The sequence below is a fragment of the Asterias amurensis genome, chromosome 14 (genome assembly GCF_032118995.1).
Source record: "Asterias amurensis chromosome 14, ASM3211899v1".
Lineage (NCBI taxonomy): Eukaryota > Metazoa > Echinodermata > Asteroidea > Forcipulatida > Asteriidae > Asterias > Asterias amurensis.
In genome coordinates this window covers 7,479,851-7,487,132 of record NC_092661.1, presented here as the reverse complement: position 1 = coordinate 7,487,132, position 7,282 = coordinate 7,479,851, and positions in this window count along the sequence as shown.

The window sequence follows — 7,282 nt, the reverse complement described above, 5'->3', positions numbered from 1 at the left end:
AACACAACACAAGGTCCAAAATGATCCCAGCGGAGCCCACATAAAACTGGTACCGAAGAACATCTTTAAACAAAGAGCAAATATCACCGAAACGTGAATAATGAATTTGATGCCGTACGAGGGTAATAAATGTTATCATTTTGTTATAACATTTTTGTTTCTTTCTTCAAAAGTTGTGGAGCTGGGTATAAGTCTCTACCGTGACTTTCAACTGTCAATCTGGACTACAACAATACCAGACCCGACCCAATTCAGTTTAGTGTGATCCTCGGACAGGCTGGGCGTTAACGCTTTAGGCGGTGTCATAACTGTGCAATGTTTCAAAACTAACAATGGCCTGGCTTTGTTCGGCATACCAGCAAATGATGTTCTTCGGCAATAATAAACTTTGAGTGGTACGTTATATACATGACAATAGATAATATGATACAGTAACAATGGATGGATATAAGTCAATGCTTCACGGTCACAACATAGGCCTATCCACTCAGGTCAGACGTCGGTCATTCAACAAACACAAACCATCAATACAACAAACTCCATTGGTCAACGAGTGACCTTGTCGTAACGATCGCTGCAACTATAACCACCTAAAATTAGGATAACTTTTGAACTATTAGCTCTAGAGCCACATAAGAACCCGTCTAATAGTAAAAACTGTTACGAAAACCCCAGGAGTTTCGGCAAGCAGTGAAAGCACAAACTCGGAAACCTCCTACTATAGCCACAGATACACACACAGAAACCTTATTACAGATTCATATATTTTGGATAAACATCGAACCCTCAAACCCAGAAATTTAGGGAACAAATAAATACAATAAACCTTGCAAACATTCATGAACCAAAGAAAAGAGAAACTCATAAAAGTCAAGACTCAATCGAAATATACAAAATCCTCAGAAACATAAAAGAACGAAACATCAGACATTTTCTTAAATAGAAACAAAATCCAGAACTACACAATGCAGTTCAACCCCAGAAAATGTTTAGCAAACCAAACCCCGAAATAAGAGTTCTAAAAGCGGAAATCACTGAATCCACAGAACCCCCAACAAGAACACAATAATTATATGAATATTAGTAATCTCACTTGGTTTATCCCTACATTATAACAAACATTACTGTTTGAGTGAGGAACTACTTCTTTCTCAAAAACGTCGTTACTTCGGAGGGAGCTGTTTCGCACAATGTTTTATACTATCAACAGCTCCACATTGCTTGGTACCAAGTCAGTTTATCATGCTAAAAATAAGTTTGAGTGATGACCAAACAATGCCCAGTGCCTTTAATATAAATTAAAGAAACTAATTCTAGAAACGTCGTATCAGAGAAACCTCATACATCCGTATATCGGAACCTCAGTAATAATTATAAGAAATGCTGGAAACGGAACCTCACTCCCAAACAGGAAACAGTATTGCTGTTATTTCTTCGGTTGTTAATGGAGTTTACCTAAGTAAAAGCACATCGTGCATAGCTTTGTCACATTTTCCGTCTTTTGATGTGATTACAGAGCCCCATCCGTCTCAATGAAATTATTTTTAACAGTGTTTTTTGCATTTAGATTGAGATAGGCCCAAGGCTGATCACCGCAGAAGTGCACAACCAAGTACAAGTAACAAGTGCAAATGGTTTCAATAATGTTTAGAATTCCCAGTAAGAATCATCTCATGTATATACGCCCCCATGTGATTCCACGCCCCACTGGTATAGCGTCTCCTTTACATTTTACCAATAACTAACTAGGATAACAACCGGAATGCTTTACAGGTTCTAGACCTAATTGATTTACAACGCTTGGAGGCATTTACAGCCCACCCTTTCTCATTGATATTAATAATATGTTTTATGCGGCCTGTCTGTATGACAGTATAGTATACCTAATCCACAGGCACTAATTTGCTGGATATTAGATGGTGTTTAGCCCTATAACCGCATGACTGATTTGTATTGTCTCCAGATCAACACTTTAGACACTGCAGCGTGTATAACAACCATTCACCAAGCCGACTTTGATTAACACAAATCGAATTGGGGTTATTGGTTAACTTCTGGCACTAAATCTTAATTTTACTCGCCTGTGAGACCGTGGTTTACGAAGCACATTTGTTGGTTTTGTGGGCTTCTAAGAGTTGGACCCCCGTCGTTAAATACATTTTCATAATATCCGTAAGCTACTTCTACCCGGCATATTGCCGTAATTACACTGACAAGCCATGCTGCAACTTCGGGCTTAAAATCAAGCCCGAACCCCGCGTACATTTCCCCCGCCGTAACAAACCCTGTGGGCACCGTTGGTTCATTTCTTTCCAATATTGTTTTCATTTTGCCCGTTTCCTAAACAGATACCTATTTTATGTCAACAAACGGGGAGGGGTTTATGTGATTAAGACGCCGTTGTGAAACTCTGTTCTGAGATCTGAATCGGATTCAGGTAAATTGTCGTGGTTTTACAAGCAATGATAACTTAAGAAAGCTGGTCGCAGTAAACAAATAAAGCAATCGTGGCTTACACAACCTGAACAATGCACTGGTTGCGTGAGTTTTAATCTGGCCTTAAACATGACATTTGGTAAGTGAATCTAAATCTAAATAAGAATTAATAATATTGGAAATGTTTAGTTTATTTTTGAGATGAAAGTCACATTACCAACGGCAACAATTTGTTGTAATATGTGGAATGCTTATTTTTCATTAACTAATTACCTATGCGGACTGCTACTTGAAAATTTGTAAAGCATCCTGGTATTTATTAAAATACTTTCTTCTAACGAGTTTTATAGTCAATGTCTTCATATGTGTGCTTGCTGGTAAACATAACCATATATATTTACTTCGTTTTCAAGAAGCTCAATCGCCTGAAAACAAATAATACAAACATCTGAATATTGGCAATAACAACAATGAATCAACATTAACGGTAAAACACAATAAAGAAACAAAAAAGTAATAAATTTAGTTTTTTTCTGTCACTGAGAAGCATAGAAAAGGGTCCTGCAGAAAAGAACATGCAGAAATGGTCCAAGTATACATTCATTCAACGAAAGTACACGTTTGTCAGACTTAAACTTGAATGAGACACAAAACAGATGTCCACACTTTGATTAAAGACCATCCGCAAAATATACATTTCTGACTTTAATTTTAAGGAGAAATATATCTCCTTTCAAATAATTTTATTCATCGGTTGGCTCTTAACACAGAGCGTGTTATAATGCACAACTCTTTGCTTTTACACGAACAAAGATAAAGATTGAAATGAAATGAAACAAATTGGAATCTAATACTCAGGTCCAATTTGCACCATTCGTCATGCAGTCATTACCATAAAGTAATTTAAATATGGTTCAATCATTGCTATAGTTGCATTCCCTGTTCAACTAAACGTGAACAGGGATATTTACAGTAATTCAGATGGACGGGATTTAGCAAAAGTCAACTTTATGCTAAGTGAGCTTCGAACTTAAAAGTGGTTTTGTCTTTCTTTTGTTATGAGTTGTCATTTATGTTTGTTTTAAAATTGTAATCGATGTATAACTGCAATAAAAAACATCAATCACGATTCAAGAAATAAGTGTGATACAAAATGCCGTCATATAAAGAGCCGATTGCCGACATTGTATGCAGAAAACTTTGACACAAATGAAGACCATTCTCGCCGAACTTTTAATTTCTACAAATCGATTTCCTCAAATTAAATGTTTTGTTGGGTGTTTATTTATCGAAGTTTCCCGACTCATTGCCCGTAATGTGAAGGTCCTCATTGATAATAATCACAACATTTGTGTATACCTTCTTTTGATCGTCTCATTTTGTCGATTGCAAATTTTTTCAAATTTGCGTCTTTGTAGAAGGCCTATATTTGTTTAGGCAACAATTTGCACAGGCATTGAAACATTAGTATGAATTTTTTAATATTTAAATTAGATTACTACCAATTTCTTTAGGGTAAACTGGCCATTTTGAGGTGATTATTAAGTTAGTTTCCCATGGAGTTGTCATCCCGAGTTACATGAGTTTGCATAATGGCTGTCTACCAGTGCTCTTGTGGCGTCACTGCATGAGTTAAAACCGCCCCATGCATGATGCTCTTATGGAACCACTCCCGGTAATGTCAGACTCATTTTGTGTAGGCCCATACCTTCCCACCCAGTATTTTTCCAAATTGAAAACACAAAGGCTCTCGGTATTTTTGGTAAAAACGGCAAATGTAGCTCCATATGGCAACATTTTCATCCTTTATACTATATGATATTTTACAAGTCATGTATGGAAAGTACATTCATACAAACTTAACCAATCGTTACGATGCTGGCGCCTATATTGTTCAAGATAGAAAGCTGTTTCACTTAGGGCAGTGTGTTGCAATTACCATCGCAGAGTTGCTCTCTAAACACTGCATCAACTTACTGCACTTAATACAAGGGATAAAATTATCTATTTGTTTCCAACCGTTTAAAAAAGATTGGTTTCCCTTTCTTTATTTGTCCTAACTGAACTGGTCAACGCTTAAACATTATTACAGTATGAACACCAGATTTGATTGGTGCTTCGTTTGGTTCAGCACAACCCTGGTTCAGTTGTACACAAAAGAGTGAAAAGTGGCGCGTAATGGCTGATGGTTTCCCGCTTAAACCAGGGAATTAAAAATGGCAAAATGCAAGGCGTGGTTATATGTCTGGTAGATATACTGCATAGTTCCCTTAGGGTTGTTCTCCTCATTTCTCTTTAACAAGGTCTACTGGTTATAAGAAGTATCCGTAGATGCAAACTGAGATGATTGTTCCATGTGCGGATATGGCCCACGTAGGACACTCCATTTCAATATCAGTTCATTTTAGCAAAGTGGGCAGGTCTAGCATATCATTGATTGCGCATAGAACGTAGCGCTCCGGGGCGAAGTAGCTGAAATATGAGTGTAGTGGAACACCGGGTCTATATATTGGCCAACACGCTCGCAGGAACCGCCGGATCACCAGCCTGCAAAAGAAACCCGAAAGGTTTTAAATCCCTGGACTTGTTTAAGTGCTTGGAGCGTGTTTCTTAGGTTGCTAAAACCAGCTATTAAAATGACATGGAGTCAGCTTCATTACATATTGAGATTACAGGGTTTCTTCGTTAGTCTGCAACAAGCACAAAGAAAAAAGTTATTAAATTTCGAGTTTGCACTGGTACAAAACAAAAAAGGGATGGACTACATATGCTGCACATAAGATGCGAGAAATCCAAGCTGTAAGACCACAGATAACAAACAGCCGAACATACGACGATTGATATTATTGTTGGTGAACAAGAAAAAGTAGAAAGAAAAGATAATGGTAAGGCGAGTAAGGGATGTATTAGTTGTGCAGGTAGTGGTATATTGGGGGAAAAGGAACAAAATGCCGCACTGGTCATAATAGCACACCACCATCAAGAACTAGACGGCTGGCTGGGAGGTTTAGAGGGACTCCTTAAAAGTTTGAATTTTGGTGTGAATTTGATAAAGTGCACGTCTGCACAGAGTTTGTGATATGGCAGGTGCATCTATTGTTTGTCTTTACAAGTTGTATTTTAGACTACCAACTACCATACTCGTTTTTTCGTTAAGTTCCTTTTTGCTCACATTCTGTCTCGCTTTTAGCTGCCGTCGGACCAGCATAAACGCGAAACCTTTTTAACGCTTGGAGGGGAAAAAAGAAGGGGAGTGGGCTTTGTTGATCACATGCCTGAATCGCCAGGCACAGGAAAGGCTAGCTTGTGTATAAACGAATATTAATCGTACATATGAAAACGTTTTGCCCGGCCTAAAACAATTGAGCCAGACAGTGGCTAGCGAGTATAAGCTTTCGCCGTGCAGCTCTGCTGATGTGCCCGTGGACCGCACGGCCACACTACGGCAGGCACCCAAAAGCAAAGGGACGTGGTGTATGCACTGTATTGTGCGAGACGCACGCGCTATTGTATGCCTTTTGTGTGCGTCAGTCAACATGTGTTTCTATTGAGAAAAATTCCCACACATACAGGATCGCGGTGCTATAGAGAGAGGAGCGCGGGTGAGCAAGCCCCAAGTCACTTAATACGTTACATTAAGTATATGACAAGCGGCACAGCAAATAACCTGTTAGTACACAAAATCTGTGCTTTTTGCCCCATCAATCTCGCAGACGGCCAGACAGAAATCGCTAATTTTGTAAAACATGGAATTGGATAAAATTAAGGACAAAGAGTGGCTACACAATCTGGCTTTCGGTACAGCGTAATTGCACTAGCAAATCGATGAAAACCGGTCCGAAAAATGTCAAAATCGATAAAGTTTGTGATGTGATATGATGGGATGGGACCGTTTAGTGAGATGCTGAAATCTAATCAGTGAGGTAGTGTTATATTATAGAGAGAGGGTATACAAACAATCACTTTGGACCACTGTAGATGGGTCTAGATTTAGGTGACAGACGGCCACCTTCTTTTCAAATGGACCATTCAGCGAAGCTCAAAGCAGATGTGCTTATCAACAAACTTAGGCAATGGGCATGATCGCTTCTTACAAGTCCCCTGTCTCTAACCTAGAGTTTGGACTAGAGTACAACCGGCCAGGTCGGTACAGGGGTGAACCCGCATACAGTTTGGGTTTGTTGGCGCGGGCCAATTTATTCCTATGATTATAGATCACATTTACAGTTATTAAGTTTAGAGCTCTATTCTGTTCATCTATTGGGCTGTCAGTGGACTTCTGTATAACATCCTCACCAATTACAATATCTGAATGTATTAACCCAGATAAATGCCGGCCTCAGACGTTCCAGCTTTTGTTGGGTTTTAGGCAATTTTGGGATGACCCGCTTTCCGAGGTCTATTATTAGAATTTTTTTTACACAAAATCATCATCACATAAGTTATTGAACGATGTGATTGATCGGTCTAAAGTAGAAAAATAGTTTATGACAACGCATCAACTAACCATGCAAAATGATAAGGCAAAGAGGCTTTGAATATTGTTTTTGCTATGAATTTTAAAATACTGTTGTTTATTTTTAGCTTCGTATTCAGTAAAACCACTATCTCCATTTGTCAAGTATTTTGAAAATAATGACAATTATACTTAGTAGGTGAAGACACGGCTTTATTCTAAGCACTGGATAATTTATAACAAGTACTATAGCTATAAGTACACAGCTCGATAACGAACTAATCAAAGATGTGGCTGTTTAACAAACAGTCGATTCCGAAGGAAATTGTTTGTGATTTCACTCCAGTTGAGACCATGAAATCGTAAACGTGACTTGTGGAGGGTAATTCA